This window comes from Trachemys scripta, chromosome 1 (genome assembly GCF_013100865.1).
Source record: "Trachemys scripta elegans isolate TJP31775 chromosome 1, CAS_Tse_1.0, whole genome shotgun sequence".
Taxonomy (NCBI): Eukaryota; Metazoa; Chordata; order Testudines; family Emydidae; genus Trachemys; species Trachemys scripta.
This window is the reverse complement of record NC_048298.1, coordinates 307417789-307431917: the sequence shown is the minus strand read 5'-3', so window position 1 is coordinate 307431917 and position 14129 is coordinate 307417789. Positions and strand designations below refer to the sequence as shown.

Sequence of the window (14129 nt, the reverse complement as noted above, 5' to 3'; positions counted from 1 at the left end):
GGGGACGCTGCTGACTCCCCTCCCCCCCCCCCCCGGCCGCATGTTAACCCCCATGCCTTTCCCCTAGGCTCCAGCCCAGTTTGGTGCAGCCTTGGCAGAGACCAGAAAGGAGAGGAGCTCCATTGTGAGTGCTATTTATGTATCTATTTCTGCCTCAAGTAGCCCTATCTTTGGGGAGGGGTCAACCCCCTTCTCCGTTGTGGTGTGGGGATCGGGGTAAGAGGAGGAGCGTCCGGGTTAGGGTGGGGGAGATGCCTGGGTGCAGCAGCTGCTGCCCTGGGGCGAAGCCCCTGTAATGGCTGTGAGGCGGCTCCTCCTCGGGGTGGGCGCTGCTGCTGCAGGCATCGCTCCTGCAATACCAACTCCAGCAAGCAGACGACGGGCTCCTGCCGCTCTCACGTTACTCAGCTGGGGAGGGGGGAGGGCATATTTCGGCTGCCCTCTAGAGTTTTAGATTGTACATTAAAATACACAACGTGACACATTTAGCCATCTTTAATTTTATATCTTTCCTGTAACCTGCCTGTAGGAGTACGGGGGAAGGCAGAGATCTAAAATAATCCAGTAATTCGCAGAGCCTATTCCAGTGTCTGGCCTTTGTGTAGTTGGATCAGTTCTTGCTGCCTGCGGGTTTGCTTGGGTGATTCTGTCGGGTGCCATTGGGGTTTCACGTGTCACAGCAAGGTTCCCGTGTTAAGCAACCATCTGTCTTGCTCTTTCCCCCAAACCGCTGAGGTCACCTGAGAAACCCACACCTTGTCACTGATCCGTTTCAGTGTCTTATCGGTATGGGATTTTCGAAGCAGATTGTGTTCTCTGTTAGGTGTTAGCTCACATAAGGAGAGACGACTATTGATCCCTTTTCACGTAGGTTCTGGGTGTAACTTGTCGCAGGTTTGCACCTTTTTAGTAATGTTCTTTCTGCGCCCTGTGGAATCACGAATCCCAAAATTACAAAGTAGCGCAGTGAAGGCGAAAGTAATATTAGTATCTATAGCCACAATGTATTTTGAGAGCTCACGAGACTGGATGCTGTCGGTGTTGCAGGGTTTTCCCACTAGAGGCCGCTGCAACGATTTATTGATTGCACTGAAATATCTCGTTAACAAACGTGCTGGAGGCAGAACAAAACAAGAAGTCAGTACATACTTTGGGCAGTAAATTCGATTTTGTGTAGAAGGATTCCAAATCTGAAAATATTCCTAAACATTTACATCTTGTTTGATATCTTAATATTACAGAGGATAGTCAAAGAAAGTAAAAAAGAAAGTTCTTTTCCAGTAGCATTGGGCAATAACTTTACGTTGCACTTCTTATTATGTACATAGATACAGAGACTAGGTGGCTCCCTAAATAAATCCACAGCTCTAATTCTCTGGCATTCATGTTTGGATTTATTCTGAAATTCTAAAATGAGCAGTAACACTGACCATTAGAACTCACGCAGCCTCTAACTATTAAAGAGCTTGTTCTAATATAATCTCTGATTTGCTGCAGTACCTTATTTTTAATTTTTAGGTTTCTATTCTGCCTGTGGTATAAGGCTACCTTCCAGCCTCAGCTCTTTATATATTCCAATGTAATAACTATTGTACATATTGCTGTAATATCTAAGTTCTGAGTAACAGCTTATGTCAGCATTGCAAAATTCTACTAGCCTTCTCACTCAGGGCAAGTAACCTTTTTTAGGATGAGTGAGTAAATATAATTAGGTTGATTTATCATCATAATCATCACTACCACTATCACAATGGCAAAGGGAAGGCAAGTATATTATTGTGCCTGGACTAGTACATTTTCATGACAGTCTTGCATGGCTGCCTGCTAGAAGACAAGAATAGCTTTATGCAATACTCTTTCTGTATAAAAGTATAGATAAGAACCAAACATCTTGAACCATCATAGTGTTCTAAAGGCAGATGTATAGAGCAAATCCCTTTTTATAAAGCCTCTGTTTAACCATATTAATAAACTAAGTCACTCTTAATTCTTCATTGATCCTAAATCTTTTGTTCCAGTCTACTGTTGCTTTTTCTTTGGAATAAAATGTTGGGAGGGATTGTTTTGACAAGTATATAAAAGCAAAGTGAATGTGAAATTCTGTATCTTCTATGAATTGAGCATGTGCAAAACATACGTGAAGGCATGTGGGACCAAGGTCTCAGTTGATTTATTTTCCAACTCTTTTAGTAGATTTTGTTGACTCGGTCTTGGCTATTTGTTGTGCCTTGTCCAGCACTACCATTTTTACATTGCTGTGGCATCTTTCGTCCCCAAAACTTTATGTATTGTACAGAGAACTACTGAAATCTATCTTACATCTTTTATGGTGGATGGCAACCAAACAGACACCCTGGATAATAGGGGGAATGGGAAATTTGATCAAGGACATTAGAGCCAGTACTGCGACTAATGAAAAATGCTACAAAATCTTCTACACTTGTGCAGAGTAGGTCTTTTATGTTAGATTTTCTTCCAAAAGGCCCATTTTCCTCAAATGGCAATGAATTCTATCTAAAGTACCCTAGAATGATGAAGGGTTGTGGTGCAGGCAGCCTAGTTGGATCAAACCTGTTGGGGAGAGAACTTGTCTCGTCCAGGGAGCTGGATAAAAACTTATTTAATGTAGACCTTATAACTGTGTGTGTTTTAGAGTCTTCTTGGCTAGCAGAGTTCAGTTTTGTTTCCTGTCAAAAGCAGTTCACTGCAACTTGTTTTATTATTAAAGCCAAATTTTTGCCTCCGTGATTTAGGTTATGTCTACACTAGCACTTGTGTCAGCAAAACTTTTGTTGCTCAGGAGTGTGAAAAAACATCACCCTGAGCTACATTAAGTTTTGCTGGCATAAGCACTTACGTGCACAGCGCTCTGTTGGTTGGAGACACTCTCCTGCCGACATAGTTACCGCCGCTCATTGAGCTGGTTTTATTATGTCGATGGGAGAGAACTCTCCTGTTGGCATAATGTGACTACATGAGTGCTCTTACAGCAGCACAGCTGTATTGCTGTGCCATTGTAAGCTTGTAAGTGTAGACATGGCCTTAGTCATGTTGCCTTCCTGGAGCCTGTGACTTAGTAGCTTTTGTATGGATGGGAGACTAAGTTCTCATTGAACTCTGTTCCTTACTGCTTGTAGGCTGCCTGCTAGTTACAAATGTTGGTGAAAGTAGAAATTAGTACGTCCTTCTGTATTGTTGGTTTCTTGTCCTTTGTGCTCTTTGTGCAGGACCAAAGCTTATTTCCTAGTCACTTGAGTTCTAATACTATTAGGAGAAATCTTTCACCTGAAAGAAGTTAAGAAATGGATTAGGGGTAAAAAGACACCTATGGTGTATAGTTAACTTTTATGTCCCTTTTCACTTGGTATCTTGATATATTGATTAAACTCAACTTGCATGTACTTAAATAGTGATTTTTTGCAGTTTAAGGCCTCTTCCAGTTTCTGGAAGTGATCGGTTACAAGACAAAACTTAATTAATCTGTGAAACTCAGTGCCACTAGATATCATTGAGTCCAAGAGCTTTATAGGAATATATCAAGTTACATGTTAGGATTAATTTTTTTTTAAAGACAGGATAAAAACTTAATGCTTCAGGACTTAACCCTTGTCAGTTAGTGATTGTTTTACGAGACTTCTTATAGACCATTATTTCATAATTGTCCACTACAGGGTTTCTTGAATCTTCCTCTGAAGCATTTGGTACTGGTCATGGACACGATAGTGGTTTAGGTGAATCACTGTTCTTATGTGATATGGCAGTTTCTGTGGTCATGAAACAACCAGGCTGCTTTCTGCCGGGTGCCTAATTTGGGGCTCTTGTTGACAGCCTAACTTGTATTGGGGTTTGTTCAAATTATTTTAACTGGGAAATGTTTACAAAGTTATTTGTTAATGTTTATAATTTAGGCTGTGAAAGTCTTACTAATTCAACGTATCCAAAATGAATCAAGGTCATTCAACTCTCTACTCAAATGAGCATTTTCAGATTGATGCATAGTCTGTATAGACTTGACACTAAAACCCATTTGAAGTAAAATCTTGTGTGGGTGATAGTTCCAAAGCATGTATGTGTTTTTTAAATGGTTAAACTCCCTTCTGTCCCCATCCTGCACCCAGTCACACTGAATGATTATTTAATGATGATCTCATGCTTTGGGTGGTAGTCTCACTTCAAAATTTACATTCAAGATTTTCAGTAACTTAACTTTAAATCTTATTTTGCTATTGCACTTCAGGTGTGCACTGTTTTAGATTTCTAGAACATTCAGCATTTAAATGTATTGCCTCTTCATAGAATGCTTAAAATATTTTCGCAGACTGATTTATTGCAAGAAACTACATACATGGAATACTATATTTGTTCATTTAAATAAATGTAGCACTCCTTAATTTTTGTCCTTGCTGAAAAAGCTTTATTGTTGGGTTACTTGGAAGAATTTTATTTTTATTGTGATTTGCACCAAAGGTGCTAATCCGAATTGGAGCCCCCGCAGTGTGACAGGTGCAATACAGATATCTAGAAAGACATGGTCCTTGCCACAAAGAATTTATCTTTTTCATTAGCATGAGAAATGACAAATAAATGTGGAAAAATGAGTGTTACCCCCTTTTTTCCTTCCCCAGTCTTGGATATTATGTGAATTAGCTATGTGCACATTTTAACAATACCAAATCACTTAAAAGTATTGTCCTTCTGCTTTGTTCCCACCTGACTTAGTTGTCACTAGTTGGACCAGAAGGAGGTCATTAGAAGAGGGTAGTGGCCTTACATTAGTTTAGGGAGGGCATTCTATCTGCATGAGGCATCATAGTGGAAAGCATGAAGATAGATGTCAGAAGAGGTCAAACTGGCATTTGAGGTTGGCATAATTGTGGCAGAGTAGAAAGGATGGGGGAAAGTTGATAGTTATAATTACAGTTGCAACAGCATACTGAGGCATAAATTGAACCATCTGCCATCTCTCTTCTCTCCCTCCTTCCCCTTCCAATTAAAAAAAAGGTGCAAGCTGGAGTTGCATGCTGGGAAGGATTTCTTTGATTTGTATAATTTGGGTGTACATTGCCACCAAGGTAATGAATGCTATATACATGCCTATTAAAAACTTACTATGATAACTTCACATATCTTTTACCTCAGTTCAGGATCAATTTTCATAGCGTTTAAGGCCAGAAAGGACCAACAGATCATCTAGTTTGACCTGTATATCACAGGCCAACAGCACCACTCAGCAACTGCTTAAATTAGATCAAAGTATTACAGCTCACAAAGACTAGACTTATGTGTCACAGGCAGAGAATAGCGGGGCCCAAGGTACTCAAGTGCCTGAGGCCCCTGCAACGGCAGGGAAATTGTTAGATATACCCAGTTAATCCTGGCAAGTGATCACGATCCATGCACTGCAGAGGAAGGTGATCATAATCCAGTTCACTGCCAGTCTGACCAGGGGCAATTTTTCTTCCTGACCCTACATATGGCAGTCAGCTAGACCATGAGCATGTGAGCAAGAGCCAAGTACCTGAGAGAGAATGCTCCGTGCCACTTCTGAGCCCTGGCACACCCTGCCCAATGTCCCAGCTCCAGCTGTGGCCATCCATGATGCTTCAGAGGAAGGAGACAAAAAAAGCCCTCCCCACCCCCGAGAATACATAGGGGTGCCTGTGTTTTGCAGGCTATCCCTTCCTAACCTCTGCAGCTGGCCTGCTGAGATCCTGAAGCATGAGGTTTTAGGAATGTAAGACATAAACCTGAAGTGAGGCCCAGGGCTGCTAGGTTATGCCTTTTATCACAAGCAACCCCATCATATAATCACTCCTATACATATGTCCAGCTCTCTTAAAAAGTTGTTTACCCCCCACAGCTCCTATTGGGAGGCTGGCTGTTCCAGAATCTCACTCCTTTGATGACTAGAAACTGTCTTCTAATTTCCAGCCTGAATTTGTTCATGGACACTTGTATCCATTTGTTCTTGTGTCAGTACTGTCCTTAAGCTTAAATAGGTCTTCACCCTCCCTGGTATTTATCCCCTGATGTATTTATAGAGAGTAATCATATCGCCTCTCTGCCTTCTTTTTTGCTAGGCCAAGCTGTTCCATTCTCTCATAAAATAGGCCTTCCATTCCCCTGATGATTCTAGTAGTTCTCTATACCTGTTCCAGTTTGAATTAATCTTTCTTGAACATGGGTGTCCATAATTGTATACAGTATTCCAGATGAGGTCTTATGATGCATTGTACAATTGCATTAATACTACTTTATCTCTACTTGAAATGCCTCGTCTACTGCATCCTAGGATCACCTTTGCCTCTTTTGCAACTGCATCACAATGGTGGCTCATAATCATCCTCTGATCAACCCACACACTCTGGTTTCTCTCATCCTCTGTCACTTCCAGATGATAAGCCCCCAGCTTGTAGCAGAAATTCTTATTAGGTTCTAAGTGCATGACCTTGCACTTTGTGCTATTGAATTTCATTCCATTTCTGTCACTTCAGTCTTCAAGGTCATTCAGATCTTCCTGTATAACATTCTGATCCTCCTTTATATTGATGATGCCTCCCTACTTTGTGTTATCAGCAAATTTCATTAGCACATGCCTACTTCTTGTGCCAAGGTCATTTATAAAAATATTGAATAAGATTAGTTCCAAGACCAATGCTTAAGGAACTCCACTAGTAACCTCCATCCAGTCTAGTAATTCATCTTTCAGCACAACCCTTTGCCTTCTCCCCTTTAGTCAGTTCCTTATCTGCCTTACAATTTTTGTACTGATCCCCATCTACCCTAATTTAGCTAATAATTTCACAGTGATAGCATGTGAAAAGCTTTACTGAAGTCCAAGTATATTAAATCTAATGCGCTTATCTATTAAAAAAAAAATTTTTCTTAAAGAAGGAAATCTGGTTAGTCTGGCATGATCTACCTTTGGTGGTAAACTCATGTTCATTAGATCCATTTCCTTCCATGAATTTAATTATTCTTTCCTTCACAGTTTTAAAGCCTCACGTACTATGGTGGTCAGACTAACAGGTCTGAAACTGCCTGAATCACTTTTTTCCCTTTTTTGAACATCGGTATGATGTTTGCTATTCTCCAGCATATGGTACTTCCACTGAATAGCAATTTATTAAAAATCCTTGATACAGGAGTAGCAATCTCGTATGCCTGTTCTTTCAGGATTCTGGGATGGAAATTATCTGGTCCTCCCAATTTGAGCACATCAAGCTTCTAAAGCTTTTCTTCCACCTTAGATGTGATAATTTCCATATCTAGACACTCATTTCTATTAGCTGTACTGCCTTCATGCATGTGCTCCACATTATCATTCTTAACTGAAAATCAAGGCAAAGTACTCATTTAGCTTTTGGGCCATACCTAGATTATTTTTAATCTTCTTCCCTCTCATACTGCATTGTGGCCCAACCTCATCCTTCCTTATCCTCTTTTTATATATATAACTAAAAACCCTCATGTTAATTTTCTTGGCAAGAGCTAATTTAGCTTGACTGTTAGCTATTCTCACATTATTCCTACATTTTCTAACCTCCACAGTGTAGCTTTCTTTGCTGATCAACCCCTTTTCCTATTCCCTATATGCTCTCTACTTACTCCTAATAGCCTTTTTGAGCTGGTTATTCATCTAGCTGGGTCTGGAGGTGAAGCCGTTCTTTACAAGCCTCCCCTAACCCTTCCCTGGATTGGTATGCAAATTTGATAGTTTTTGTATGGTTGGTGTGAAAAAATTCCAAGCCTACTCCACATTTAAGTCCTTGACCTCTTCAGTCCAGTTAACTTCTGTAATTAATTCCCTTAATTTCTCAGTTTGGTCTTTTGAAATAAAAAAAATCAGTTGATGACCTGGTTTTGATTATCCTTCCAATTTTTTAAAACTGAATCAACTTGTGATCACTCAATCCAAGGTTATTCTACACCCAGCTCTTCTATGCTGTCCTCACTGCTTACCAAAACAAAGTGTAAAATTGCATCACCTCTTGCTGGTACAGGGACAATTTGATGAAGAAAACTGTCATCTATCACATCCAGGAATATCTGGGCCCTTCCAGTATTAGTATAATTTATTCTCCAATTTATATCTGGGAAGTTAGTCACTCATTATGCACAATTCCCAGAAGTATTTCTCTCTCTAATAATATTAGAGGTCGATATCCATATCCACATCTGACCCTACGGGTCCATAGTAGACCACTAATGCTATTCAAATAGAACTTCTTTTACAATCCATCCCTAAAGTGATTTTGACCTGAACAGACCCCACTACCTTTTACCTTTTTCTCTCTCCTAAACAGCACATGCCCTTTGATATCTGAATTCCAGTCATGAGTGCTATTCCGCCATGTTTCTGTAATTCCTATGTCTGGCTTGATCTCCTGCACCAGTAGTCCCAGTTCCTCCATTTTATTGCTCATATTCCTTGCATTCATGTACAAGCATTTCAGTTGTTTCCCTTGGACCTTGTCCAGTTTTTTAGTCAGATTAGATATAGCCCTTTCACTAAGAATAACTCTTACCTGACTACTACTGCAATCAATATTTCACTTTCTTTCTTCTGGCTGTCCATAATCTTATCTCGTAAAGGATAACGGAACATCACTATATCTTCATTTAGATGATTTTTCCCCCCTCTCCTGTTTTGAAGCCAGGCATGGAGATTTCACGAGTCTCTCCAACCTACTCTCCATATCTAATAGTTTTAAAGCTGCTTTTTTTTTTTTTTCCAGTCATGCCAGCCTTGATCCCAGAAGGCTAATACCCCAGATATCCAAAGTTGAATGCATCAGTTGAGAATAATCTTCCATCAGATACCCCTCAAGGATGAAATACATCATGCAGCTTCTGCATCTCCTCTCCGGGTCACTTCTAATGCTGGTTCAGTAGCCATTGTTGACTTCTCTTCCTAGATCCTATACAGAAAAACAAGAAACAAAAATGTAAGGGTGGATGGAACTTCCACAGCACCACCTCCTCATTTAAGGATTTTAGCAAGCACTGAACCAAGCCACACACCTGTAAGAAATCACTGGGCCTTCAGAACACAAAGTCATCACTGTCCTCTCAGGCCAAACTCCCACAGAAACTCCAGTGTTAGCAGTCAAGTGACTCCTGATTTTTGGATGACCAAGTTGAGAGACCTTAAAGGGGCTATAGAAAAAGAGCAGGTGCTCAGAATTTTTTGTATTGGGCCCTTTTTAGGGCTCACAATCACTATGCCCTGACAATGTGGAGCCACTTTTCTTTTTTTATTAACTCTGTTGTTGAAAATATTACAAAATATTCTTGCTCTCTTTCCTCTGACTCCATATGCCCTCCTCCCCACAATTGCAAGCATACTTTTGTCTCTCCCATCTTAAAAAGAATGTTCCTTTGACTCCACTTGTACCTTCAACTACTGCCCTTTCTCCCTTCCATCTCTAAGCTCATTGACTGTGCTGTTTACAGTCACTGTCTGGAGATCCCTTGATGCTCTCCATTCTGGCTTCTGCCCCTTGCACGCCACTAAAACTTGCTCTCTAATGATTTCTATCTAGCCAAATCTGAGAATCAGTATTCCCATCTGCAGTCATCTTCGACACAGTCGTCTGTGCACTTCTTGGTCTTCCTTGGCTTCCATGACTGTCCTCTCCTGATTCTCGTCCTGCCTTTTTTAAATCACTCCTTCAGCATGTCCTTTTGAGGATCCTCCTCATCTCTCTAGCTCCACTTCCAACTGGGGGAGGGGGTGCTGTTCTTTTGGGGTCTGCCCTTGGTCCTCTTCTTCCTATACACCTTATCTCTAGGTAATCTCATCTATAAATACGAATTCAACTACCATCTCTATACTGATAATATGTAGATCTTTCTCTACCCCAGACCCATCTCCTTTTTTCCTCAACTAAAATCTCTGTCTCTGAGATCTCCTTGTTGTCAGCTCAAGCTTAGTGTGGCTAATGCAGAGTCCTTAATCTCTCTCTCTCTCTCTCTCCTCACCCCCCCTTCCCCCTAAACTCTCTCCAATACCTCCTTTCTTGATCATTTTGGCCAACACCACTATCCTTCCTGCAGCTCAGGCCCATGAGCTCAGTGACATCTTTGACTTGGAGTTCTTTCTAGCTTCTCACAACCTGGCTATATCTAAATCTTTCAGGTTTTCTGCATAACCGCTCTAAGATACGGCCTTTCTTATTCAGGCTCTTATGCAGGCTCTCATCACCTTACATCATTATTACTGCAATATCTTTATCTCTGGCCTTGACAAATGCAGTCTTGCCTTGCTCGTATCCATTTGGAATGCATGTATTGTTTTCTTAGCCCATCACTTTGATCATGTCACCCCTCTGTTTGCATCCCTCTACTGGTTCCTCCTTCTCAACCTAATCAGACATAAACTGCTTGTCTTCATTTGCATGGCCAATCCCCATCCTGCCTGTCATTTCATTCACTGTTGAGATGTTCACTCCTGCCTCTCCTCGGACCATGATGGGAACCTCCATTGCCCACTTATTACATTTTTCTAACAAATATCTTCTTGCTTTCTACCGGGAGAGGCTCCCTGCAGACATCTGTAAAGCTATCTCATGATCTTCCTTAAAAATTCTCCTTTGTCTTGATGCCTACCGAAAACTTGACAATATTGAGGCTGCTGGGCTGAGACAGTTAGTTGCCTGTCATGCTGACCAATACTAGTCAATGACTACGGCTTCAAGGGGCTACAATGATGATAATTTAATTAAAAACTGTAATGTATTGGTAAAGAACCACTATCAGTTAGATCTGTTTTTTGGTGGTGCTGGGGAATAGGCCTATTTTTCTGTAAAACATTCTGTATAATCTTTGATCTCAGATTAAATATTTTAACTTTTAATTGAAAAGTAGGATATTAATCTGTCCACTTTATGCTAAGACTAATACTCTAGTTAGTAGTGAGATGTACCATTTCACATCAGGTGGACAGGCTTTTATATAGGCCTCACCATAAATATAAGACTTTTTTTTTATTTAGGTTAAAAGAATGGAGGGTTCTTAGAGTGCTTGCTCATGTTCATTCCATATTAGGTGTGTGTGCTCGCCACATCCAGCACCGGTGCTGGAAGTTTTTCCCTTAGCACAGTGGTACCCAAACTTTAACAACCTGTGAACTCCTTTCACCAAAATGTCAAGTCTCGCGAACCCCCTCCTAAAAAAGAGTATTTCCAGGGATTTTCTCCTTTACCTGAGAATAAATTATAAAAGCAGTGATCTTGCAAATATAAAATTTGTTTTTATTACATGCTTATTACACACTATTTTATTATTAATTATTTATCATTACAGTATTTTTATTACATTATGAAAATGGCAGCACTCTTCCAAGATCTCACTTTTGTAGCTTGTATCACTTTGAATAAGCTTGTTATCAGACAAGGCTCCTATGTTTTATCAAGAAGTATCAGATGTGAAACAGCATGAAGGTATCTGAGAAGCCAACTCAAAGAGTTCCTCTTATACAAGCATTCAGGTCTTGAGCAGTTAGAGTAACCAGACATCCCGATTTTGAGCTGTTTGTCCCAGAGATTGGTCGGGATGCAATTTTTGTCCCGATATTTTGCGCCGGCTTTTTTGCCCCCCACCCCGGTGTCCCAATATTTTCTTCATTTCATCTGGTCACCCTATGAGCAGTTCAAGCAAACAACACATGTTACAACAAAGCTTAAACTTGTTCTTCATAATAATTTTAAAAACAATATTAGCTGCCTATTTAATTTTAAAAACAGCAAAAAATATCCACTTCCCTTTCCATTTCTTCTAAGGAGTCTTGAAGTTTAAATCTCCTCAGTGTGATAGATGTGCTTGCTTTGATCTGCTTAGCTCTTGGAAGTCCAGGGGCTCCGGGATCCTGGCCCCGTGCTGCTCGGGGTCCCTAAGGCAGCTCTGTCCGCCATTAGGGAATTTTTTCCCGAGAACCCCCTGTAACATTTCATGAACCCCCAGGGGTTTGGGGAACCACTGCCTTAGCAGTATCTGTAGGGGACCGGCTCTGGCGCCCTCTGGAGTGGTGCCTGCGTGGTGTGGTATAAGGGGCACCACCAGCTCCCCCCCACCCTCAGTTCCTTCTTGCTGCCGGTGACAGTGCTGGAACTTCTGCTGCTTCGGCTAGCTTTTGCTTAGTTCAGTGTCTCACGAATGTTTCTTGTAAAATAGTTGTATTTAGTTTAGTTTTACCCTTATCGTTTGTTCTAGTTAGTTGGTCCTGGATGGGACTCAGCCTAGGGACGGGGCATGCCCCAGTCCCTAGGCTATAAACTATGCAATCGTTGTAAGCGGCCCAAGCCCATCAGCAACCCGCACATCAGCGGTTGAAGGGAGGACAGATAAGCGACAAGTGTCACATCTGTAAGTTGTTCAAACCCAGAACGAAAAAGGGGAGAGACATCGGTCTCAGGGCACTCCTGATGGAGTTGGCGCTGACCCCGGCACTGGAGCAGAGGTCCGACTCAGCCCCGAGCACTGTAGCATCGGTACAGAGCGCCCTGCCAGTGCCGTCTACAAGCCGGCATTGATTCCTCCTCCCCAGCCAAGAAGCCCAAGAGGTCCGCGAGGGGAAGATCTCCACTTCCTGTAAGGGAAAGGAGAGGGCCGGAGGAGAGCCAAACCTACACTAGGCGGCTCAATATCTCCGTCAGGGAGTCGGGCCCCAGTGCATGTCAGGCGGTTGAGCCCCTCCCGTACTATGCCTGACACACTGGAGAGTGACCTCGCCAGCACTGGTTCACATATGTTGTCCGCCATGCCAGACTCTGGATGCAGCTCCTGCAGCAATGGCTGGCGACGGTCTATTCCCAGTCCAGAGATCACCTGGACAAGATAGTTACCATTCCCCCGATGGTATTCGCCTCACTGTGATGGTGGACCGATCACATGACGGTCCTAGAGGGGGTTCCGTTCTACACCCCCTATCACTCCCTCAAGTTATCGGACGCCTTGGATTTTGGCTGGGGTGCGCACCTTGGCAACTTCCAGACCCAGAGTATGTGGTCCCCAGAGGAGATGATGATACACATAAATGTAAAGAACTCAGGGCGATCCGCTTGGCATGCAGTGTCTTCCTACCTCACCTGTTGAGCAAGGTGGTGAGAGTCCTGATGGACAACATGGCCTGTATGTTCTACATCAACAGGCAAGGGGGAGCACGTTCGTTGACTCTCTGCAAGAGGCACTCTGTCTCTGGGACTTCTGCATCAGCCACAAAATCTATCTGGAAGCTTGTCACCTCCCTGGAGTCAAGAACATGCTAGTGGATCACCTCAGCAGGGACTTCTCCTCTCATCACGAGTGGTCACTCCATGCAGGCTACATCCGGGTGATCTTCCAGAGGTGGGGAACTCCCCATGTGGACCTGTTCACCACCAGGCTAAACGGGAAATGCCACTGGTTTTGTTCGCAACAGGGCCTGGGCAAGGACTCCCTCTCTGATGCTTTCCTCCTGCCGTGGTCAGAGAACCTGATGTAGGTGTTCCCTCCAATTTCTCTCATCAGCAGGGTCCTAGCAAAGAACAAGAGAGACAAGGCGCAGGTTATCCTGGTCGCCCTGGAGTGACCTCGCCAGCACTGGTTCAGAACGCTCATGAACCTGGCAGTGGCCCCTCTCTGACCCCTGCCCAACCGAACAGACCTGCTGTCACAGGACCACGGTCGGCTCTTACACCCCAGCCTTGTCCCTCCAACTCTTGGCATGAATGCTGCGTGCCTGAACCCAGAGGAGTGGACCTGCTCGGATGAGGTCCAACAGGTCCTCTTGGGAAGCAGGAAGCCCTCCGCCAGACTGACTTACATGGCCAAGTGGATGAGGTTTTCCCGCTGGGCGTCTGAGCGTGGCATCTCTCCCTCGTGCTCTTCCATACAGTCTCTTAGATTACCTGCTTCATCTGAAGAACCAGGGCCTGGCATACTCTTCTCTTAGAAGCAACGAGGAGTCCGGTGGCACCTTAAAGGCTAACAGATTTATTTGGGCATAAGCTTTCGTGGGTAAAAAAACGCACTTCTTCAGATGCGTGGAGTGAAAATTACAGATACAGGCATAAATATATATTGGCACGTGAAGAGAAGGGAGTTACCTTACAAGTGGAGAACCAGTGTTGAAGGCCAATTCAGTCTTT

At 42.7% G+C, this 14129-nt stretch overlaps 1 protein-coding gene across 13 annotated transcripts in view; it reads left to right on the top strand.

Annotated features, from left to right (window-relative positions):
• ZMYM2 (zinc finger MYM-type containing 2) overlaps positions 1-14129 on the top strand; it is a 185597-nt gene that overhangs the window by 1154 nt on the left and 170314 nt on the right. For all 13 annotated transcript variants that reach the window (XM_034758789.1, XM_034758797.1, XM_034758798.1 and 10 more), the window contains exon 2: positions 68-124. The gene's annotated coding sequence lies outside the window, so the exon portion shown is untranslated. The remainder of the gene's footprint in view (positions 1-67; positions 125-14129) is intronic.